Below are 26,525 nucleotides of genomic sequence, written 5' to 3' on the forward strand. Positions count from 1 at the left end.
CTGTTACGTGCTCCTTTAGACGTGGAAGAGTTCCTCTACCATGTGTATATATCCCCAGCTGCTCTACACTCTGTAAGCTCATAAAGCCTGTGCGTCACCAGACGTGAGTGCAATGCATCCCTGCCTCTTCGTGTTCTAGAGGTAAGTTAAGGGTGAGCTGATCTGGAGGCAGGCATGTCATAGTGTTAACGGGGCCTTCGCCGAGTGAAAGGAGAAACAAGCGGGCACTTTTATTTTTCCAGGATGTGAGGCGCTCTGTTATCGCGGGTCAATGTTTGGAAAACATTTGAATGGGCCGCCGTGTTTGGCTGTTGCGCCTGTGATCGGCAAGGTTTTACTCAAGTGAGTGAAGGTGATTAATGGTTGACATGGTCGTAAACGTGACCCGATGGCTGAGATTAAACGCAAGTGCGTTAAGGGGATGGCGAGACCAACCATATTCTGCCTTGACAAGGCCACTCACTTCTCAATGGGACCCAGGGGGAACCTGGCGCGAGCCGGTGTCCCCCTGGGAGTATTCGCGCGATGGAACAATCCATCGGACCGCCATTGGTTGGGAAGGCTTTAGGGGCGGGAGTTAGGGAGGGCTAGGCTGTCGAGGGGCGGGAACGCCTCACTGTGAGGTGACGTGGCAGCCAGTGTTTTTCTTGTCCCACCCACCCATCCCCTTTCTGTTTTTTAATTTTTGTTTTTTGTTTGTCCCCCCAAAAAATAAAAAATATTTTTTTTAAATAATAAAATATATATATATATATATGCATATATATATATATATATATATATATATATATATATATATATATATATATATATTTAAAAAAAGGATGTCACGTCACTTTAGGACGGGTAACAGTTTTTCCTTTATTGTTGCTTTCTTTAGGTGCTTATTGGGGGTCTGGATGGTCTAGAGAGGGCTTATCCTTTCCCTCTGGGGTGGGGCGAGGGTAGGCGGAAAGATGGGTAAGGAAAAGACAAAGAGGAAGAAAAATGGAAATGTTCGGTTTTGTATAGTATTTGGGTGTTTTTGATAAGTATTGTTGGGAATGTTTTTGTTTATATATTTATGGGGAAAAACGTTTGGCATTTTTGATAATGTTTTATTTCTCTCTCGTGACACAAATGTTGCATTAAGAAGGAATATTCTGTTTTTGCCTGTCCTAATAAAGTGACCTTTTCTGCTAAGGATAACAAGGTGTGGATTGTTGTTATTGCGCGAAAGCGAGTATTCCTGCCTTGAGAATTATCAATTGCGGCTTAACACTGTAATTCCAAACCAGAATTGACCTTGAATGCACCTGATGACTTAACTGTCACTAACTGTGCAGTTCTGAATAAGTATGGCCCCAAAACAACAACTGGCATATGTTCGTTCTCATTTTACATTTTGTCTCACCACCAGTTTTTCACAGATTACAATGTTTAAAATTCATAGGTTACTATTAGTGGCCCTATACTTACTGCACAAACTCTTAACCACATTTTTTTATTAAAGAATGTGTTTTGGTCCATGAACACTGAAGGGAAGGTATCTCTCTACCATGCCAACCATCATATTTAAGCAATCACTTTTAATTCATCTTTCACTAATTTTTGCCTCATATCGTTTATAAATCGTAAATGATTATTTTGACCTTATACTGGCATTTAATTCGTTTTTAGAATCTTCAGGTTAAGAACTCACAGTGACATACTCTGAGCCTCTCTACCAATCCCGCTATCAGCCTTAATTTCCTTAAAATCATCCCGCGATGGGCCCGCATCACTGGGGCACCGTCACAGGAGCGGGTGGAAACACAAAGACAACTTCAGGTGAGCTTTCCTGCCGCCCACCGCTTTTGTAGCTGGAGCCTTTGTCTCTCCAAGGTGTGTACTAATTTCAACCTCACCCCCCCCCCCCCCCCCCGCCCCCCTTTTCTCCTGCCGGTCTGCAGGTCTCAGAGCCTGCCGGTCACCCGAGGAGGTCACATTTGGGCATTTCAAAGGTATGCTAATGCTGTGCCTGGCTTAACAGGGCACTTGTAGAGTTCTAGCGGCACTTCTTGGGTGTTTCTTACTGGGCTCCATTGCTGTAAGGTAACAAGCAGTGGATTCCTTTGCGGAGATTGACAGGCATTTATGGCCTTGGGGGACACCCTTTATCTGCACGCGCTTACAGTTAACAAGTACTTTTACGGGTTACCAAGAGCATTATTAATAACCATCTGCTTAACATAAGCTTTGTCCTCAGTCGTCAGCTCTTGCACCACTGACTAGTTCGCCATCGTAAATGTCCTTGCCTCGCACAAGCCATAGCAACACTGCTGTATTTATTACATTACGACTCCCTTCACGACGCATTCTAGTGATTCTCCACGTGCTATGCAAAATGAACAGGCACCTCACCGGCTTTCTTAACAAATTTGTCAGCACTGCTATTTGCACATTACGATGAAGTTGTACTCATTGAAAATCTGTGATTGTACTGGTACTATATCTTCTTGCCAATTTTTGATTTTGAGACCGTTTCAAGTACACTTACCTTGACTCTTCACTTGGTTCTACGCTACTTTCTTCTTTCAATTGGCTTGTTGCGCAATATGCTTCTGAAAGTCTGTGTAATGTTTGTTTACTCCAGTTACAGGTACCACAGACCGGTGACTAAGAAGAAGGGTGAGTCAATTACCCACCCCTTCAGGGTGCTTATAATATTAGCAACCCAATATTTTCACGTAGGTCCTGAAGAAAGCCCTCGGACCCCTCCCGGGCAACAATATGGGGCTGAAACATTTTGACCTTTTGACCTTCACTAAATCAGCACGGTGCCATGGAACAGTAGCATTTCTATAGCAGCAGCACCACATTTTTTAACTTGCAACCTCTCCTTCTGAATAAAGTTTGTTTAGGCGGGAGAGCGAAGCAATTTTAGCTCACGTTTGCTTTTTTGTTCACCCCACTTTTCTACCTCATTTCTGGTCACTACTGTCAAAACCAGTGGTCTAACCTCCAGGTGGAGGAAATCATTCCATCCAAAATAGCCAATGATGATGCTTTCATGTCTCTAGAAGCTTAGAACCAAGAAATACCACTATTACGCTCCTGCACGTGAATGAGGGTTTTTACGTTGGTTACCACACCTGACCCAGGCATTGCAGGTACAAGTGATCCATTCCGTCTATGATTATTGACCTTTGACAGGAAGCTGAATGGATCAGAGCTTCTTCCTCCCCCGTTTTGATCATACAACACGGCATACTGAGGTCAGCAAACCACCAAGTTTGTCATTTTGTTTTAATAAAGGTTTTTATTTTTTTGAAATGCAACCCGCTTTTTAAAAAGAAAAATGGGTAGACTTTCAACAATGAAAAATAAAAAGTTTTGTTTCATTGTTTTAAGAGCAGCCAGTGGTCCGTGGGACCGCTGCCTGCTCTTTAAAAATGTTTCCCAAAACAAAGGCGAACCATCTAATTTGCAAATGCATGCCCACCAACTTTGAAAACCCGAAACTGTGATTCAATAGCAAGTTATTGAATTAAAATGTGGACTTTGTACATTCCCAAAAGCATTTTTCTGGGTGCAAACAGACCAATTCTTCGATTCAGCCCGTTTGCAACCGGAAATTTGCTTCGTACATATGGCCATTAGTGTGGATGTATAAACATGAGCAATCTGTAAAGTAGCATAGTGTGAGTTTACTTTTAATTATCTTTCATATTTTAGTTGTGGCAGGGCTGGTTAGATTCTTTTTTAGTTGAATTGATAAGTGCTGAGGGGAAGACCTGTATTCCTAAGTGATGTTTATGCGGATGTGTTCGGCCTCTTTCATTGAACCACATCCCAATATATTTGAAGTCTGTAACTCTTTCAATTTGTTCATCATGTATTAGGCATCGACCCTTCTTTTTTAGCATTCTACTAAAAGATAATGATCTTACTTTCAGCTGTTTTGGTTTTCATGTTGTTATTCTTGCAATGTACGAATAATTATTTTAATACATGTATTATGCTAAACTAAGTAATTAAAAAAATTCTTCTATGCCCTGTTACTGGGCAGAGCAACTGTTGTAATGATTACAAGTATTCTTAAGGGTAGGTGTAAGAAATTTGAGATTTAGTTGAGGGGAGTAGGTGCCCACCTCATGTTATAACCACAGTCACTGTTTGGGTGAATCACTAAAGTCACTAAATTAACCTGTGCTTAACCCTGGGGTAGCAATGGCACAGAGAAGACATGTTTAACTTAGAGGCAACTTGTAATTATGCAGTTCTAAAAAAAATACCAAAATCGAAATGCAAAACAATAAAACAATGTATTCTTCCTTACCGCTCCAGCTAGACTTATCATGTGCTACTAGAGCTTTGCAGCATTCCAACTGCAATAGGAACTGTTAAAAATGGAAAATTTTGTATTTTTGGTGCATCTCAATCTGTTTAGAACTCTGTTCTTCCTGAAAAGGGACAGTTGGGGGACGTTCATAAAGCAGCACTCATTTACCACTCCTATCCATAAGGTTATTGATGCTAATTGTTTGACAGATAGACACTGGACTACTCCTTGGGGTGGGTGACTATTTACCTCAAGGAATAATCACAACTCTAATGAGGGTGAACTCTCAAAGACATTGAATTAACTTGAGTGCAATCCACTGGTAGCTATAGCACAGAGCAGACAGGCAATGTGTAAAGTATCGAAGCAGTACTAAAACAGTAATAAAGTCAAAATGCATTAAAATAATAGAGTCACATTTAGTTTATTTTAAAAATGACACCAGAACGACATAAATCCAACCAGGGGAACATTCTAAAGTTTTAATGGTCAGAGTAGCCTGAACCTAGGCACAATTTGACACTGACAGAGATGGAGCTCAGGTTGGCTACACTAATCAGGTTCACTCTGATCAAACATTTTACTCTGTGACTTTAGTCCTTTAACCCCCATTTCACCTCAGGGGTACACTTCTAAAGCCCCCATGGTCTCAGGGAAGGCACTTAGAAACTTACAGGGTATCAGTCAGAGTTGAGTTCAGGTCCAGTCGCCACTAATAAGCTTGGCAGTTGCAGGAAATACCTCTTGGAGCATGTTGTATCCCTGTATCTTTAATAGAAGGTTGTCTTTATGACCATTGGTGTATCATTCTTTGTCCTTGATCCAAGAGGGAGAGCCGGTCTAGCCTTCTGGGCTTGTCTCAGACTGCAGGTACAGTGCTCTTCTGATCTTCCAAAGGCCCATGAGTTTTCAGAAGTGGGTACCTGATGTCACGTGTATGCCTGGAATGAGCAACTGAGTTGAAATGAACCCCGAGGGTTGCCCTAACAATCGGGGAAATGTTTTTTAGGGCTACCCTACCCACTTTACAAAAGATTTTTAGCCACATGAAACATGGGGCTGAGGGTTGCAAGAGTGAGTGAGAAGGGTACTATAGTAATCCTACATGTAACACCTAACCCCACTTTCAGGTAGTCCATGTACCCCCAAGAAACTCGAAGAGAGAGAGTAGTCTGGCAGAACAAGGCTACATTTTCCAGCAACCAAATAGTAGGTACACAAGAATTGTTTTGCCATTTTGTCCTTGCACCACATGTTATATGTAAATCCCAGCAGTTCTTAATATGTGTAGAATTTGACACTAATGTCTTCTGTGATTGTAGCCATCCTGGGTGGGGAAACTAAAATGGACTTGCCCAGGAGTCATCTAATATTTGCCTGTGACAGGGGTCCTCTTTTAAGTGTGCCCCAAGTGTCATATGAAAAATTCCAGCAGACCTGTCCAACAGGATGCAACATTGAAGCAAGATTTAACATTACGTAATGTAAAAAAGGATATTCACAGCCCCACTCTGCATATTCTGTCACACTCAGAGGGGTTATCACTGTCCTTTTAGGTGAGAATATATATATTTGTTTATATTTCTCTTGAATTCACACCTATTCAGCTGCTAATTACTGCCTAGTGGCAGTCAGAGACAAAAATGCAAATGGGCCTCAAGAGGGTTTACGCATCAAAAAGGTAACTTTCTAGAAATACCTTTTCCAAAATATTCAGTAAAACTATGACTGAATTAGATTTTTAATAATGATTAAAATAGTAGTTTGCTTATTTTTTTAGCTAGACCCATTCCCGAGCTACAGCATTAGTATTTAATATTGCATCCCAGCGTTTTCACTGAATCCTCTACACAAACCAAGCTCCAAATCTTCAATAACCATTTCAGTTTTATTCCTATACCAGGGGTTAATAGATACACCATAAATTTATTTTGGCTGAATTGGTTTGTAAGATTAGGGTCAATTTATTTTTCCTAAGTCTGAAACTGAAACATATGACACAACCAACACCATTTAGAAATAAAATATTCTTTTCGCCTCCCATCCATAGTTTGAGGTGGTCACCTCTTTTTTTGCGAAATTTTATTATTGGTTTTCAGACTCTGCACAGTGAGGAACTAATGTCCAGTACCTAGTGGATGTGCTCTGTCCCCTAAAACATGTATAATTTGTCTAATTCCTGATTGCTCATATTTAACTTGGATGTATGACGTTACAACGCAGGCTATTACAACGCCTGCCTTTACAACGCGGTTTTTACATCGCATACCATTACAGCGCATAGCGCTTTTGGGTGTTGGATAGTGAATAGTTTAATTTACTATTCCAACTCCAGTCCCCGTGGACACTAGGGAAGGTTATTGGATAGTAAATTAACCTATTCCCTATCCTAGAGCGCCCCCCAGTGCAATGCGTTGTAATAGTTTGCGTTGTAATGACCGTGTTGTAATGGTAGTGCGTTGTAAAAGTTTCGTTGTAAGTGATGTTTACCATTTAACTTATCTAAAGGTCGTAGTATATGGAATAGAAACTTTACTCATGGCATGAAAAGTTAAACATTGCCTGTGGATTGCAACATATATTGTATAATTCACACAGGAAAACCTGGCTTCAGGCCTGCCATTGTAGCCTGACTGCTGAAGATTAAACCTGCAGCCCAACCTATCAAAATATCCCTTTTCAGAGAGGAAAACCTTCCTTTAATATATGAATAAATGACCCCTATGTAGGACATGTAGCTAGGGGTGGACGTAACTCCCGTAATTTGCTGTAGCATAATTACTCAAAATGACAGCAACATTATGCTTGATTATGTACAATTACACAAGTAGTGTAACCCTGCATTTCAAATTATTTTCTTACAGCAAAGTGAATCATTGCGACCACAATGGACCCAAAGATGTATTTTAGGCTAAGAAAATGTTGCTAAATGCGACAGAACACGAACAGGAGCAGCCAGCAGCTGCTTGTGCTCTGTTCCTGTGCTCTTGAAGTATGCATTTTGCCCCAAATTACTCTAAGATTCGTGAGTGGGTGAAATCGTGTAATTTTCTGTAATTTCATGTCACAAGACTAACGCAAAATTACTGAAATTTGTCTGGTTACTGTTTGAGTGGTTAAAAGTTCACCAAGGCCTACTTGTATCCCCACAATGAACGTAACATGGTATTTAAAAGTGGGACATGTAGAAATGTATGTTGCCATGTTCCTGCAGTGACAAGTCCCCAAAAGCTATTTTCACTAAGGAGGGCTCTGGTTGTCTTACGAGTAAAATAATTATTAAAATATGAATTATTTTATCTCAAGTTTGGGAACATCTAGAAAGATGATTCATTTTTAATATTTATTAAACATCCAGTTCAATTTAAGTAAGATTTTTGATCAATGTGTAGGTACTGTAACTTTTGGAAAGTTACCTTTTTCCTCCATGAATTTACATTATCTGACAGCATCTGCCCATTTAGAATTTGACCAGAAGGACCTATTGGCTTTGACAATACTTGTTAAAGTTGAGTCTTCTTTGCAATGCTTCATCTCTATAGCTATTTTTCTTCCTGGACCCACTATTTGACTCCCTGTAGGACGTTTGTTGGTTACAAATTAAATCCATAATGGCCTGTCTTATGTATTGGCTGACTTGTATGCACAACATACTTTGTTTTTCAGTACATATTGAAATCAAAAGACCCTACATGAACTTTTTAGCAAGCACAATAATTAAGTCCGTAAAAATGTTGCCACGCATAAATGCAGGTTTAAATTATAGTCCACAGTTCTGGATTTTATATGGGACAAGTTACCATTTTAGAGAATCGCATATTGACTAATTGTACAACGAAAAAAAATTCAAATTCTTCCATTGAAAACAATGTCTCATTTTCACTGATAGCCATGGATGTAGTAGTATTGGACAGTGAGACAAAGATCATATGAAAGTAAAAGAAATAGCCAATCTTAATATTAATATTAATGTAAAAGAAAGGGCCTTTTCAAATAAATTGATACTTGGTAGCAATAATAAATCATTATTGCAATTTGGTACAATATAACAGTTATACATGAAAACAGGCAAATACATCAAAATTACTAAAAAAAAATACAAAAATGATGAGGTGCATGCAATAAATTCAAACTTGCACCCGGGCTCTCCAAAAAGAAAAAAATATGTGGTGAATTAGTGCTACAATTGCAATGCAGAAAAAAGTTAAATATTTAAAAAGAGATAGTTATCGTAATCAAAGTTATCTAAGATTGCGCACAGCCCCTCTAATGGCAAAACCTCAAACTACAGCACTAATCACTGCTGCTGAATTGTTTGCATTACATGTTCTTTGAAACTAATTACTCTGGCACAGTCTGTGTTATCCCTACCCTGTAAACAGAGGATATACTCAGAGTGGAATCTGTATTAAACATACTTTTCAGATAAAGCTTTTCTGTATTCTGTCAGTCTGGGACACATACATACAGAGTGTACAATCCGTTCATTCCTTAGGCTGCATTTTTGGTAAGAACAGCTTAATGACCATGATGACATATAACTACAGTCATTTCACGGAGATTTATCAGTGAAGTTAAATATCAATGTTATTTTTTTCTCTTAGCTGAGGATTTACCATTGCCAGTAAATATCTTTGTGTGCATTGAGCTGTTAAGCAGATAGTAATATTTGGGCAATCCTTGTAATGCTTAGGTTCCTCTACTCATCCTTGAAACAGAACACTCTTATAATGAGTTTCAATATTCTTTTGAAGTCTAATACTGATACAGAATTTTCATTCCATCATATTCTATTCCTTTATGAGATTCATTTAAAATAATTTATCTGCATCTCATCCCATAATAAAGAATGGATTTATGTTGCACTTTTTAAACATAGACTGTAGGTTAAAAAAGTACAACAGTGCTGCTTCAGGGCTTAATTTTCCAAGGTAAAACACCCAAACTCCAATTGTACCATCTTTCTAGGGGCCCTCTGCCTTATTGTAAGTATCTCATCAAATTTAGAACAGTCAGTCCTATCTAAAAATCAATTATTTACTAATTTTTAGTGTACATAGTGGCACAAAATAGAGCATACCTTTCCTTTGAAGACCTTCAGCAGCAGAAAATTAGATACTGCACCAAATTTGGAGTAGAACAACCCCATTTCCGTAATTAGTACTAGTTTTTGGCTCTGATGTTGCCATTGAGGAGCTAATGGTAAATTCACTGCCATGTTAATACAAACATTAATAATTGTTTTAACGCACACGTTATATCAAAGTTCCTTCTACCTCAATACAAATGGACAACCAGATTTAAAGATGATCATGTCATTTCTGTTTTTTTAATTCAAGATTTTTCTTTGGTGGAATAATACATGTATAAAAAAATATAGTTGCCGATGAAGTTCAATGGGCATTTTGCCAATGGGCAATAAATTATCAGCATAGGTCAGCACCAATGTGCAACCCATTATAATTTAGGAGGAAATCACTGAACTTATTTTACAAGGGAAACAGATAACATTACACCAAGGTTATATTTTTAATTGTAGGTCACAGGAGTGATAGAGACAAAACTCCTCTCAAGCAGTAGAGAGGCTATGACTTCAAGTGTCTCGTCCTGGGGAATCGACGTAAACAGCGATTCTAAATCGAAAGACACCAGGAGATCACTAGTGGTGTCAAATTCAAAATCAGTAAGAATCCGTAAGACATCCTTTGTGTCCTGGAGGAATGTCGGCATCTCTTTTACCATAGGACGTAAGAAGTAATCTGCGAACGTAGACAATGGTTCGAGAATTGATCCGATCCCGGATATGATCGGACGGCCATGTGGAGTCCTCTGGACTTTGTGGACTTTTGGAAGGATATAAAAGTAAGGCATGGTAGGGTGTACAGTACGTAGAAATCCAGCCTCTTCTGCCGTTATCCAACCTTCCGATAGAGCCTTTGGGTGATTATTTACGATAGAGAATATGAGGAAGCCCAAATGATGAATAGGGCGGTACAGGATGGCTACTGATGGGTATCCTTTAATACCTATAAGGGTCTAGAGGTCTTATTTCTATCCCCGAAACCCTTTCATTTTCTTTTGGAGTTTTCCGTCTTACTTCTAGTACAAAGTTTTAGTTGTTCTTGACCCTTGGGCGCTTTTTTGTTTGCTTAGCATTCCCAGATTTACCATTAGTGGTAGACCTGGGAATGTGTCAAACTGCTACACCTTTCCATTTGAGGCGTAACAAGGAGAAATATAACAAAGATAAATATATTTCTTTCTCCTTTTTATTTTCTCTATCTGTATGCTGCATTCTGCAGCACATATAGAAAGAGGAAAATGCCTCTCAATATTGTTTTTGCACAGGAAGGTGTACCTCCTGCAAAAAACAATTCTGCCTACAATACAGGCACCCTTGCACCATGACACAAGTCTGCCTGTGTTGGTGCTAAGCAGTCAAAAGTACGCCTGTGCTAGGAAAGGACAGAAATGTGCTGTATAATGTTAAATACGGTGCTTTCTTGCCCTTTCACGCAGCACCGCAAGATGACTTGTTGCACTCTGCTGCGTGTACACTGTACACTCTGCTGCGTGAAAGATTGATAAATCTGTCCCTAAGTTAGCAGAGAATCAGTTTATTCTTCTGTTCATTCTTAAATAAAAAAATGAGCTCAAATGAGCAAGAAATGCCCAGATTTACATAGATGTTTAGTCGGTTTGCCTCACTTTGTTGATGCTGCACCAATGCAACATTCTTTTTTATATTTATAAAGCCACGCCAATGTCAATTTGTGTGGCAATATGAGAAAAAGTAACGCTGCACAGCGCATTACATTGCCTTGCATTATTTTGTGTCAGGTAGGTGTTTCATAGGTAGTGCATGGGCATTCCCGTGCATCCACCCGTGGATATTGATGCAAATCCATATTTACAAACAAAAAAAAACCTAGGTTTGTGCCAAAATGGTATGCCTGCCTAAGGCTGGTACAATGAGGAGAAATATCTTTATTGCTTGTCGTCATTTCCACTGTGCATGTGTGCTGCATTTTGCAATACACATTTAAAGAGGAAATAGTTTGAAAGGATAGATTTTGTGCAGGAAGGTACTCCTTCCAACATAAAAGCTATCGTCCCCATAACACAGACACCCTTGCAGTAAGAAGCAAGGGTGCCTGCGTTTGGCACTAGGCAGTCACCATGGGCATAGCCCCTGATACACAGCAGGCCCCCATCCCTTCAAGGGCCCTCTAACCCATCAAATGACATTCAGCAAACATCTAACATGCTCTCTGAGATAGTACTGTGCACTCAAAACGTGTGTGGTTACTCCAAACTAATCAGAATAGGTGTACAACTTTGTGATTGAGCCTTCCCATTTCCGTATGAGAAATGAAAGGACACAGGTAACCAATGGCTACCTAGAAATAGAGTACTCCAACCGTGAGAGCCCAAAGGTTAAATTAAACACGTTAGTATATTTCAATCTGTATGATGAATAACTTCAATGTTGAACTATTCTGTGAAAAACAAAACAATTTATGTGTGGATAATATGTCACAATGTAAGGAATCCACTTAATTTCAATCACAATTCCATAGAGTAGCAGCAGCTGTTTGATGAGCAAAACCCAATGTATTTTGGGTGGAATCACCCTTCATCAGGAGTAGCTGAAACACAATATATATATATATTGTCATGACATACTATATTTGCAAAAGCTAATCAAAGGAACATGAGCAGCAGTAAATGAAAAAAGCATACACTGAAGCCAAGAAAAAAGATAAAGACATGAAGAACCAACATCTTCAAATGACCAAGTCTAATATGTGAAAAATATTGTTAATGACCAAGATAGAAAATAAGAGAATTAAAGAGCCATGCATAGCATAATGGAGGATACTAGTGAGTTCATACAACAAAGCCACAGTGAACAAAAGTGAAAATAACCAATGAAATGCCCTGCCCATACAAACATCAGGGCACTACCACTCAGATACCCATCATGCATCAAGTATGTTGCTTACAACAGCTGCTAAATTATATTCATGCTGGTCAGAAAGTTCAACCCGGAAACAACTAAAGCCAACCTGGACTGAACTCTAGCAGGATACACATGAAACGGATGTGAACGGACCAACCAATTCATGATAGACGTGAAATAAAGCTTACCAACACGAGCATGCTCACTTACATGTGTATACTGGGGCAGCCAAAGGGAGCAGAGAAAATGGCTTCACAATCCGGCCAACTTATGTCTATCACGGTTTGGCAGTATGAAAGTACCCTCGATAGAGTAGGTAAGCATACTGAAATTAATATATAAAACTTGGCGAAACATGTGAAAAAGGAAACACCCATGCAGTGCAAGAGCTGCTTACTATGTGAGAACCTGCAAAACAATGAGCACTGAAAGTCCTATGACGTATTTGGCGTACATAGAACCAAATTCAAAACCCACCCTAAAAGTTAGCACATGCATGACGTAAGCAGGAATAGACCTAAAAAATAGATCCACCAAACCAGTGCCTTGAAATGCCAATATATACGTGGGAGCTGTTGTTTCTTAAATGATGCATATAAAATAAACATATTATCAGTGGCAGGTGCCTAAATATAGGACATGTTCAAGATACAACAACATAAAGGTATGTATATCTAACAATTAACTTAAAAATTGATAAAAGAGGCATAAATGAAAACTAAAATACTATGACAACTAAGGCGAACACATATAGCATTATCTAATATTGGAACAAACAGATACATTATTCCTAGAAACAGCGACAACAATGCCTGTGCTCATTCAAAAAAAAAGATCTCCAGTGGACATTTACACTAAAAATAAGTACCAAGAAAGAATAGACAATATAAAAATGTCAAGGACGAAGGTTAAGCAACAAAAAAACAAGACATTTCTGTTTTGTCATTTAACCCATTCGGTTTGAAGCTATCCAAATATTTTATCCAAAATGTTTCTCTTTGGGCTAGAATGATCGGTACATTAGTATTGAAATTGATAGTGATTTTCTCAATGACCATTGTAGCACAACTGAAAAATGTTATGCTTGTGATCTAACCAGTATTCCACAAGAGGGAATATGGATAGGCCCAAATGGAAAGATATGTTTACCAACGATAATACTTGCTCCCATGGCCCGACTTTTTCATGGTCCATCACATGTAGGGCATGATGGAATAATCAGACTGTTTTCCTAATGCTGGTACAACTGGAAAATTGGAAAGCGTACTTCTACTGCCCCCGGCCACTTCATTACCCCACATTAAATGAACTTCATCAACATGCCGTCTACTCAAAAGTACAAGTATGTGTTGGTTAGTGTGTGCATGTTCAGCACATGGACTGAGGTATACCCATCCAAGAACTGCAATGCACAAGCTGTTGCCAAATGCCTCCTGAATGAGTTCATACCGTGCTTTTAAGTACCTATGCTTTTGGGTTCTGACAATGGACCGGGGTTCATCTCAAATGTTATTGAGGGGTTGTGCAAGCGGCTAGGAGCTACACAGAAGCTACATTGTGCCTACCATCCACCAGCAGCAGGCGATGTTGAGAGAAAGAACGGAGAGTTGAAAAAAAAGATAGGGAAGATTTGTGCATCCGCTAAACTGACCTGGATTGATGACCTACCACTTGCTCTGTTGTCCATGAGAAGCACCTCAGACACAGGGATAAAGCTCAGCCCACATGAAACTCCGCAGTAACTCCGCTGCCACCACAGGAGTCTTCATGTCCTTCCCCTGCATCACAGCAAGGACAGCCTTGTTACAACATGTGTTCCATGGAAAGTACCAAGTGAGAATGGTATCCCAAGCTCATCCTGAAGGGTTGCTCGTGCTGCACACAGCAAAGAAAGGAAGAGTGTGTAAGGAGGCCCCAATGATACATCAACTAAAGACGTCTGGAACATCAAGGCCCCAACCACTCAGTCTACAAGTTGTGACAACGAGACATCTTTACCTTCTACATCACTTTGTTTTCTTCATAGTGCCAAGGTAATAAAAGTGCTTGTAACCTCTCAAATTACTTGAAGACAGGCCCAACGGTTACTTTTTCTGTTTACAGGTATGATCACTGGGGCTCTGCATTATTCCTCAACAGACTTTTGAAAAGAGTAAAAGTACAGCAGAAGTTAAGACATTCTTCCAACTAGTCACACTAGCCACATGTATCAATGATTGGAGCAATGCCTCAAGACTTTCAGAACAATGAGAGAAAATGACCATGGGTGCTACTAACAGTATTGACTCCCATTGCTGCCATTATAATGACTACGCTCCTTATAGTGTATTCTGATCACAGTGCTATACCTGAGATACTGCTTAATTGACACAAAGACATTATACCAAATTGAAAAAATAGGCATTGATAAAGATGGGACAGGGTGACAGTTACCAGGGCAGGATGTTATGTTTGCACACACCAGCCTACAGACACAGAAAACAGTATGTGTTACAATGTCCTACCTGTCTCTAAATACATGGGCTGTGTCCTAATGCACGATATGCTCTTCAGTCAGCACACCATGTCCGTAGCAGTTGCACCTCCCGTGAGTAGCAGAATTAGCAAAGGGAGAGCAAGGATAGAACTGGGAATGTGAATAACTTAGCACATATAGAAGTTGTAGAAGTAAAAACAATAGGACTACACTAAATGCAGCCTGCTACCATTACCAAAAGTCAGGCCGGTAGCCCCCAACTCACCACTAGTAAATGCTAACGGAGATAGGATTTAAATATAGATCCACCATCACCAACACAGACACCATATGCAACTCTCATTAACATACCTGAAGGAGAGTATATAGAGTTAAGGAAGACACAGGAGAACGAATGTCCCAAATATGCCAATATGAATGACACCCCTGGGATACACCTACTAGAAAGGTATGCTGTAAGAATTTTGTTCAAGAATGAACAAGAGGAGGGAATGAAGCAGGGTCCAGTTTTACCATATAGAGCCCCAGGCCCATTCTGTCCACACCTGAAGCATGAGATCCCCATATGACCCTACCAGCCAGCATGAAGGGATTTGTTAAATTGACCAAAGTATTGTAAACACTTTTTCTGAATACAGTAGGCCTTGTACAGCAGGACCTGTGCCTCTCTGACTAAAATTACAAGACATCTCTGCAGCAAAGCCCCAGCTCCCCCACACCCTCACTCTCTCATTGCATCAAACATGCACTTCTGTTCCCACATCTATTGAAATATATCAAAACCACAAAACCAAGGAACATCTCAAGCTAAGAGGAACTCTTATAAACTTATAGAAATTTCCCTGAAGTCATGCAAATCCTGTTCGATAGACGTTCAATTTCATTATGATTTATGGTCAAATATCAAGTGACCATTTGGTAAACTTTTGTAATGTGGGTATCACTTCTGTGTCCTTAAATATTTCCAGGAAGTGACCAAAGTGTGTCATGTTCTGCGGTCAAAGCCCCTGTCAATGTCATGGTTCTGTGGTCAATAGTTCTTCATTAAAAGAGTATAAAGATCTGCTCCTCAGTCCATTCACCGGACTACCTCGCTGAAATGACCCCTTGGATCATGACGCACGTGTGGTCTCCTTCAACCATCTATTTATCATTTTTGGCTGAAGCTATGATGCTTATTGTATTTTGAAATAGTCTCTTTCTCGCTTCTCTGCATTTCCCTTGATCTAAATATATATGTATTGCATAAGTTTGTTCTTCATTCCAGAAATGTGTCTTTAAATGCCCAGTCTTTGCTGAGACTTCCAGGCTCATTATTTAATTTTAAAGTTTTTCTTTACACTTCTTTGTTGAAGTGGTTTCATTGTAATAAACTGCACCAAATCCTGATTCAATTCCTGTCACTTTCACTGTGTTTTCTCATATTATGTAGAGGCACCCCCTCAAATTAAGCCACCCTGGTCCAGTGCCCCGAGACCATAACATTTCACCCTCCAACACCAAGTCTAATATGTGAAAAATACTGTATATGACCAAGATAGAAAATAAGAGGATCAAAGAGCAATGCATATAACGGAGGATACGGGTGAGTGCACACAATAAAGCCACATTGAACAAAAGTGAAAATAACCAATGAAATGCCCCACCCATACAAACATCAGGGCACTACAGCTCAGATACCCATCATGCATCAAGTATGTTGCCTACAACAGCTGCTAAATTATATTCATGTGGGTCAGAAAGTTCAATCCGGAAACAACTAAAGCCATCCTGCACTGTACTCTAGCAGGATACACATGAAATGGATGTGAACGGACCAACCAAATCCTGATAGACGTGAAATAAAGCTTACCAACATGAGCGTGCTCACTTACATGTGTATACTGGGGCCGCCAGAGGGAACAGAGAAAATGGCTTCACAATCTGGCCAAATTAGGTCTAGCTTGTTTCCGGTCCAGGGAAGGCATGGCTTGGCAGTTCGGGCTGGACTGTTCCCATGAGGCACAGGGTCAGACTGATTTGCATATAGCCATGTCTGAACTGGGGTGGCAGAGTGGGCTAAAGAAAGGTGATGGATTAAACCCAGTTCTGTTGACTGGGTGTGAGTGTTGGTTTGGTTCGGATGCTCCGTCCATCACCACCCCCTTTTGTACCACTTTGTTCGCCATAGGTTGGCAGGGTATGCTCAGACGTGAGTCCCTTGCTCACTTTGCCACTGGATTCAAGCAAGCTGGGCTGAAGATGGCTGAAATGCCAGAAACCGGTCCTCTGAAGCTTGTTTCCGGTCCAGGGAAGGCATGGCTTGGCAGTTCAGGCTGGACTGTTCCCATGAGGCACAGGGTCAGACTGATTTGCTTATGGTCATGTCTGAACTGGGGTGGCTGAGTGGGCCAAAGAACGGTGATGGAGTAAACCCAGATCTGTTGACTGGGTGTGAGTGTTTGATTGGTTCAGATGCTCCGTCCATCACCCCCCCCTTTTGTACCACTTTGTTCGCCATAAATTGGTAGGGTATGCTCAGACGTGAGTCCCTTGCTCACTTTGCCACTGGATTCAAGCAAGCTGGGCTGAAGATGGCTGAAATGCCAGAAACCGGTCTTCGGAAGCTTATTTCCGGTCCAGGGAAGGCATGGCTTGGCAGTTCGGGCTGGACTGTTCCCATGAGGCACTGGGTCAGACTGACTTGCATATGGCCATGTCTGAACTGGGGTGGCAGAGTGGACTAAAGAACGGTGATGGATTAAACCCAGATCTGTTGACTGGGTGTGAGTGTTTGATTGGTTCAGATGCTCCGTCCTTCACCACCCCCTTTTGTACCACTTTGTTCGCCATAAATTGGCAGGGTATGCTCAGACGTGAGTCCCTTGCTCACTTTGCCACTGGATTCAAGCAAGCTGGGCTGAAGATGGCTGAAATGCCAGAAACCGGTCTTCGGAAGCTTGTTTCTGGTCCAGGGAAGGCATGGCTTGGCAGTTCGGGCTGGACTGTTCCCATGAGGCACAGGGTCAGACTGATTTGCATATGACCATGTCTGAACTGGGGTGGCAGAGTGGGCTAAAGAAAGGTGATGGATTAAACCCAGTTCTGTTGACTGGGTGTGAGTGTTGGTTTGGTTCGGATGCTCCGTCCATCACCACCCCCTTTTGTACCACTTTGTTCGCCATAGGTTGGCAGGGTATGCTCAGATGTGAGTCCCTTGCTCACTTTGCCACTGGATTCAAGCAAGCTGGGCTGAAGATGGCTGAAATGCCAGAAACCGGTCCTCTGAAGCTTGTTTCCGGTCCAGGGAAGGCATGGCTTGGCAGTTCAAGCTGGACTGTTCCCATGAGGCACAGGGTCAGACTGATTTGCTTATGGTCATGTCTGAACTGGGGTGGCTGAGTGGGCCAAAGAACGGTGATGGAGTAAACCCAGATCTGTTGACTGGGTGTGAGTGTTTGATTGGTTCAGATGCTCCGTCCATCACCACCCCCTTTTGTATCACTTTGTTCGCCATAAGTTGGCAGGGTATGCTCAGACGTGAGTCCCTTGCTCACTTTGCCACTGGATTCAAGCAAGCTGGGCTGAAGACGGCTGAAATGCCAGAAACCGGTCCTCTGAAGCTTGTTTCCGGTCCAGGGAAGGCATGGCTTGGCAGTTCGGGCTGGACTGTTCCCATGAGGCACAGGGTCAGACTGATTTGCATATGGCCATGTCTGAACTGGGGTGGCAGAGTGGGCTAAAGAACGGTGATGGATTAAACCCAGATCTGTTGACTGGGTGTGAGTGTTTGATTGGTTCAGATGCTCCATCCATTACCACCCTCTTTTGTACCAATTAGACTGATTCCGAGCACACCTGCATGATATGTTGGCCTAGAGACAAGCTAGCTCACAGTGCCACCATAAGTCCCCCATACCCAACCAGGGAGTCAATGATTTCTGGCAACCACTGAACATGACATCCCTGACCCCTCAGGGATCGTGGTAACAGATCGGAAACTTTCGCTCAGTCTCTCATGCTTACTTGTTCTCAAAGAAATATACAAAGAATACACACTGGAATGTTTTCAATATATTTATTGAACTGAAAATATTCCGGTATAGAATACATGTGCTGTGATAATCAGTAGACCGAAGCAGATGAAAGTGATCACAAGGACCAAAATGAATGAATGAAGTACGATTTATATCGCGCTACTTAGCCCAATGGGCGTCAAGGCGCCTAATCCAAATACCTGTCTTATACCCGGTGCAAGCGTACTGATAGGCCTTAATAAAACACCATGTTTTTAGTGCTTTTTTAAAAAGGGACAGCGACGGTTGCGCCTTAATCTCCGCGGGGAGGGAATTCCATAATCGGGGGGCCACAGTGGCAAATGCCCTTCCTCCCCATCTGACCTTCCTGATACGAGGAATGCATAGAAGATTCATGTTGGAGGAACGAAGGCTCCTGCTGGGGATATAACAAGTTAGCAAGGAGCCTAAGGCATCCGAGGGACCCGCCAGTAGAGCTCCGAAAACCAGACATAGAATTTTAAACGAAACTCTAAACTGGATCGGAAGCCAATGAAGGTTCTTCCTGGCTAGCGTGGCAGAGAAAGAAATGGGAATATCCAAAACAAATCTAGCCGCCGCATTCTGCACACTCTGGAGGCGTAAGAGTAAATTGTAGACACAGTTCCACCATTGTGCTAAGAAAGTGTGTATATGTAGGCATATAATACAAGGCAGTGATCAGGTGTACTCCTACTGTGCAAACCCTACTGTGTGTGTTTCTGTATGTGTGTGTGTTTCTAGTGTGTATGCAGGTGTAAAGCCAAGAATCCCCCCAGGGATCATCCAACCCTATTAATTGGTAGGAGAGAATGTAGGACCCTGTCTTGGTCATGAACTGGACACCCCTCGAGGGGAAATGTCAGACCGCTGCATGGTGATGTCCCAGCATACTGGGACCCTCAGTGTCAGCTGAAGTGGCTCCTCTACTAATCCTCTGGGATGCTTATTATTTATTATATAAAGCATCCTTGCGATGCGTGTATATTAGTAATGTTATGGATATATAGATAGCCCTGTCCCCCCTGTGGATGAAGATCAAACGACATTTGTACCTCGTGAGTACATGCCTTGTACTTGGTGTTTGAGGCAACGTGATAGTCTTAATCGGAGCCAGATGTGTAAACAGAAGTAGCTTCAGAGAAACTAATCTAACATTGTCACACATGCTATTATGTGCAAAAGGTCACCCAGTAATGTTATTTGTGCAAAAAGAGAAAAAAGGACAATGTAAGAAAATGTGCAGCTTCGCTACATGGGCCTAATCTGGGCACATAACACCCGCTACTCATATTAAGGGTCAATATATAAAAAGCTGACTAAAAAGACAGCAGGCCATAGTAAAATTTAGGAAAAAAAGTTCTAAAAACACTTTTAAAGTCATCGAAAAGCAAGCTTGCCTTTAAAATGTTCATAAATGCCATTAAATGTCATTATACTGTTTGAAATCCCAAGCCCTCAGAAAGCTGTTGTGCCTAGAAAAAGGAAATAAAATAAAAAATAATTTTGATGAACTTTGTTTAAAAAATAAGCCAACTATTTGCCACCACACAGAAAAGCCAATTGTTTATGTGTTGCGAGTGGTAGTCACAACTTTGCTGTCCCTAGCAACCGCAGACGACGCTCCCAGAGGCGCAACTCGAAGTAGGTTTTTGGAGCAAAGGTGATTCCACCCAGTTCCCGCAGCAGCAGTTTAGAAAGGGACTGCATCCTCTAAGTGTTCTGCAGAGGCGTTATCCATTTCACTTGGAGCCAAAGCATCCCAGGGTGGCTCAAAGAATCCATTCACCAGCAATGGAACACACACTGAGTGTTGAGTGTTGCGGTTTTTACCCCATAAAGGCACAACTTCCCAACACTATATGATGTCACCACCCCTGAGTGTACTGATTGTAGGTGTCAATGGTCAGGCCAATTTACTTTAAACTCTTTGGTGTTGCCCAGGAATCTAGACTGACACTTATTAGTGTTCACAGGCCAAACCAACCAACCCTTCCACTTGGGGATCCGATGAATTGTAAGAGCCATTGCATATAATGGCATCTAGTGTATCCTCACTGTGTTTTGTGAAATGCTGCCAGTTCTCAAAATGTGGGAATACGACGTGTGATCAAATCCTTCATCTGGGCTATTCCAAGACAAGTCTCTTGCACTGTTTACTTCAGAAAAATCATATGATGTGGTCATAGGCATGCTCTAAACATTGCCTTTGTTCCCCGAACCTGCCAGTTTTTTGTCCCACAGACACATTTTGTGTCAATAGTGTCTTTCCAAAAGTTGAAGCCCTGTACAGACAGCTGGGAATGAATGGAAGCAGACTATATCAGCTTGGTGTTTGTCTGCATATTTTTCTTTGCAGGTGTAGGTACAAGCCTATAGTAGTAAGAGGCAATGTATGATGTGTCAAAACCAGAAAAATAAGCAAACTTTTGTGCAAATGTTTTTCAACTACAATTTCAGTGGTGTTGTGCAGTGTTCTCATTGAGTGTAATTATAAACAACACGTGGGATAGCTGCTTTGTGCAAAAAATGGTGACCGTAATGTTGATAACAGAACATACCTCCATAATTAGATGTAAAAACATACAATTCATCAGAAGAAAATGCAGCCAATTGTTCTAAATCTGCAAGCAAATTATGCACTGTTTCAATGTCCCAATCATCAGAGAAAGTACTAGAGGTGACGATATCATTTAAGGAAATTTTTAACAAATACATTATTTGTAAAAGCTCAGTAGGACCATGTACATGATATGATACCCTGTCCCACTCTATTACTTCTGGAACTGGAACTGCTGTAATGTTCACCAGGGACAGGTCCTTTGTTCATGGTACGATGATTCGTGTGGTTTCAAAACCAAGTACACAAGTTGTACTGTAGAGCATTCTGGTAGATAGTGTCCATTCAGAAGCAGGAAAAAGACAGTTACCAATCCAATCCATAGGACCAGGAAAAGTAATCCAATTGTAATCTAGAGATGTAACCAAGAAGTAACAAAGTATGTCTTTGTCAGCCAAAGATAAGGAGCATGCTCTTGTAACTTGAGTGGGACAAGCGGTGATGTTATTCATGTAGACAACGTCAACTTTTTTAATTTCAAATTTGTGTTTCTGTACTCATTGACTACACAGTTGTAGTTGAAACAACAGGAAGAAGAAATACTTCATTGTTGTTTACAGTTTCTCTTTAGAGAGGGAAATCTTCTTTAGATATTAAAGCTTCTATCTGAACTTCCTGGATGGTAGCGAGAGGAGAGCGATGGCTACCAAGGAGTCCACACGGCCTACAGTTGAGAATCAGCCACATAATGTGGTTTGATCAGAGAAATACACACACCTTTTGTCTTGCCCGCCAGCAAAAGGTAGAAGAATGACAGTTCTGATACCTTCGACAGCCACGACAGGTACAGGTGCTCTGTAAGATGGCCCGAATTCTTTCTTCTCCACAATTTTTATCTCTGACCAGATCCCCAATCTTTGGGACCCAGCCAGGTCTTGGAGTTACAACCTTCACCTTCCCAGTGGCAGTGATTTTTACTTGGACGTTGCTTTGTGCATCCCAGAATTCATTGAGTTCCTGTAAAACTGTGTCTGGCGGCGGTGGGCGCCATCTTAGGTGTGGTTGGGGGAGCGCTCTAGTCGCGCCGGCCTCCCGCCCTCCCAGAGTACTTAGTTCGGCTCCTCGGCGGCCGCGTTGCCCATTCGTAGCTCTCCCTAGTGAGTACTACTAGGGCTGCGAGCTTGCTTGCTGGAATTTTACTTCTGTGTGCTGATTATTTTTATAATATTTTTGGGAGCACTTCGAAATTGACCAACATTTTTAGCATTGGGGGCTTTTAAACTGTGGTAATGTGGGAATTACTAACCTAGGCACTCTGACACCCTCCACACTCTCCTAACTTCTTCCCTGCCTCGCCTTGCCGATCTCAGAGCCGGTGTCTGGCGGCGGTGGGCGCCATCTTAGGTGTGGTTGGGGGAGCGCTCTAGTCGCGCCGGCCTCCCGCCCTCCCAGAGTACTTAGTTCGGCTCCTCGGCGGCCGCGTTGCCCATTCGTAGCTCTCCCTAGTGAGTACTACTAGGGCTGCGAGCTTGCTTGCTGGAATTTTACTTCTGTGTGCTGATTATTTTTATAACATTTTTAGGAGCACTTCGAAATTGACCAACATTTTTAGCATTGGGGGCTTTTAAACTGTGGTAATGTGGGAATTACTAACCTAGGCACTCTGACACCCTCCACACTCTCCTAACTACTTCCCTGCCTCGCCTTGCCGATCTCAGAGCCGGTGTCTGGCGGCGGTGGGCGCCATCTTAGGTGTGGTTGGGGGAGCGCTCTAGTCGCGCCGGCCTCCCGCCCTCCCAGAGTACTTAGTTCGGCTCTTCGGCGGCCGCGTTGCCCATTCGTAGCTCTCCCTAGTGAGTACTACTAGGGTTGCGAGCTTGCTTGCTGGAATTTTACTTCTGTGTGCTGATTATTTTTATAACATTTTTAGGAGCACTTCGAAATTGACCAACATTTTTGGCATTGGGGGCTTTTAAACTGTGGTAATGTGGGAATTACTAACCTAGGCACTCTGACACCCTCCACACTCTCCTAACTTCTTCCCTGCCTTGCCTTGCCGATCTCAGAGCCGGTGTCTGGCGGCGGTGGGCGCCATCTTAGGTGTGGTTGGGGGAGCGCTCTAGTCGCGCCGGCCTCCCGCCCTCCCAGAGTACTTAGTTCGGCTCCTCGGCGGCCGCGTTGCCCATTCGTAGCTCTCCCTAGTGAGTACTACTAGGGCTGCGAGCTTGCTTGCTGGAATTTTACTTCTGTGTGCTGATTATTTTTATAACATTTTTAGGAGCACTTCGAAATTGACCAACATTTTTAGCATTGGGGGCTTTTAAACTGTGGTAATGTGGGAATTACTAACCTAGGCACTCTGACACCCTCCACACTCTCCTAACTTCTTCCCTGCCTCGCTTTGCCGATCTCAGAGCCGGTGTCTGGCGGCGGTGGGCGCCATCTTAGGTGTGGTTGGTGGAGCGCTCTAGTCGCGCCGGCCTCCCGCCCTCCCAGAGTACTTAGTTCGGCTCCTCGGCGGCCGCGTGGCCATTCGTAGCTCTCCCTAGTGAGTACTACTAGGGCTGCGAGCTTGCTTGCTGGAATTTTACTTCTGTGTGCTGATTATTTTTATAACATTTTTAGGAGCACTTCGAAATTGACCAACATTTTTAGCATTGGGGGCTTTTAAACTGTGGTAATGTGGGAATTATTAACCTAGGCACTCTGACACCCTCCACACTCTCCTAACTTCTTCCCTGCCTCGCCTTGCCGATCTCAGAGCCGGTGTCTGGCGGCGGTGGGCGCCATCTTAGGTGTGGTTGGAGGAGCGCTCTAGTCGCGCCGGCCTCCCGCCCTCCCAGAGTACTTAGTTCGGGTCCTCGGCGGCCGCGTTGCCCATTCGTAGCTCTCCCTAGTGAGTACTACTAGGGCTGCGAGCTTGCTTGCTGGAATTTTACTTCTGTGTGCTGATTATTTTTATAACATTTTTAGGAGCACTTCGAAATTGACCAACATTTTTAGCATTGGGGGCTTTTAAACTGTGGTAATGTGGGAATTACTAACCTAGGCACTCTGACACCCTCCACACTCTCCTAACTTCTTCCCTGCCTCGCCTTGCCGATCTCAGAGCCGGTGTCTGGCGGCGGTGGGCGCCATCTTAGGTGTGGTTGGGGGAGCGCTCTAGTCGCGCCGGCCTCCCGTCCTCCCAGAGTACTTAGTTCGGCTCCTCGGCGGCCGCGTTGCCCATTCGTAGCTCTCCCTAGTGAGTACTACTAGGGCTGCGAGCTTGCTTGCTGGAATTTTACTTCTGTGTGCTGATTATTTTTATAACATTTTTAGGAGCACTTCGAAATTGACCAACATTTTTAGCATTGGGGGCTTTTAAACTGTGGTAATGTGGGAATTACTAACCTAGGCACTCTGACACCCTCCACACTCTCCTAACTACTTCCCTGCCTCGCCTTGCCGATCTCAGAGCCGGTGTCTGGCGGCGGTGGGCGCCATCTTAGGTGTGGTTGGGGGAGCGCTCTAGTCGCGCCGGCCTCCCGCCCTCCCAGAGTACTTAGTTCGGCTCTTCGGCGGCCGCGTTGCCCATTCGTAGCTCTCCCTAGTGAGTACTACTAGGGTTGCGAGCTTGCTTGCTGGAATTTTACTTCTGTGTGCTGATTATTTTTATAACATTTTTAGGAGCACTTCGAAATTGACCAACATTTTTGGCATTGGGGGCTTTTAAACTGTGGTAATGTGGGAATTACTAACCTAGGCACTCTGACACCCTCCACACTCTCCTAACTTCTTCCCTGCCTTGCCTTGCCGATCTCAGAGCCGGTGTCTGGCGGCGGTGGGCACCATCTTAGGTGTGGTTGGGGGAGCGCTCTAGTCGCGCCGGCCTCCCACCCTCCTCTCACCACTATATAATGTGTATCATGACCAGACGGCGCAGCGGCCTGGCGCAGCGGGCGCGCCGAAGCCGCGCCTAAGCCAAGCCCGTCTGCGCCCGTCCGTGACAGGACACGGCCCAGGGCCACCACCCCTGGTCCTGACAACCGAATACTTTGGAGTAGGAACGATCTTGTAAGTCAGTCAGTCAGTCAGTCAATTATCTTTATTCGATTATTAAAAATCATAAAAGAGCGAGCAATGATACATAACAACATTTCATTTCATCAAGACACATATTAATATAAAACAATATATTTTTTAAAAAACCCTAAAATCACAATATACAGAATAAGTTATACATTGATATTAAAAAGAGTAAAATCGATAGGATATATAAAAAGTAAACATTAACCTGGGACAAGGTGCCTAATTTTAGAGCGATGCTTATTTATACGTACACCTGCAACCAAAAAGCTAGCAACATGAAATGCTACTTTTAAATTCGGAAGAAGTTGCAGGAACAACAAAGCTGGTTTTACCTGTGTAAAACCCAAATTGCACAGTATTGGCAGCAAATATTTTTTCCTAATGTCATGATAATGGCTGCAGAAGAAAATAAAGTGAGTCGTGTCCTGGATGGAAAAATTATCGCAATCGCACGGTTCAGCATTTTCAGGTCTAGTCCACTTTTTAAAATTACCCAGAATGAAGTGGATCAAGTCCAGACGAAATCTCGTTAAAAGGAAACGATGGTATGATTTGTTTACCAATAGAAGGTATGGTTCCATTCCTTGGACTGTTATTAACATACAATGTTTCCTGACCGTAGGTTTATTTAAGTCTGTGGCTTCCCTCTCCGAGACATAATGATTTGTCAGGAGAATTTTAACTACTTTTATGTCTTCCTGACTTATCAAATGAGGAGAAGAGAAAAGTTCAGGTCGGCCAATTATTGTCAACTGAGTCTGGACATATTTTAGCCATGGAATATTACATGCTCTATCCAGGGCTAGACAATCTTTAAGGATTGAATGGTTTAAAGTAAGCTCCTGGTTTAACCAGACTTTCAACCATCCAATGACTGGGGCTGATTTCAAAAGGTCGGTAATATAGCCCAAACCAAGCTCTGAATGTATAATGTATGTGGAGGTTGATTGAGGGACAGAAAGCAGAGTTCTCAAAAATTTATTTTCTACTTTCTGGATTTTGTCAGACTCATGATTTGTATACCCCCAAATGACAGAGCCATATTGAGCAACCGACAAACATTTAGCTTTGTAGACCTTTATAATGCTTTCCATGGGACGGGCTCCAAGTTTTCTGGC

Source organism: Lissotriton helveticus, chromosome 2_1 (genome assembly GCF_964261635.1).
Source record: "Lissotriton helveticus chromosome 2_1, aLisHel1.1, whole genome shotgun sequence".
NCBI lineage: Eukaryota > Metazoa > Chordata > Amphibia > Caudata > Salamandridae > Lissotriton > Lissotriton helveticus.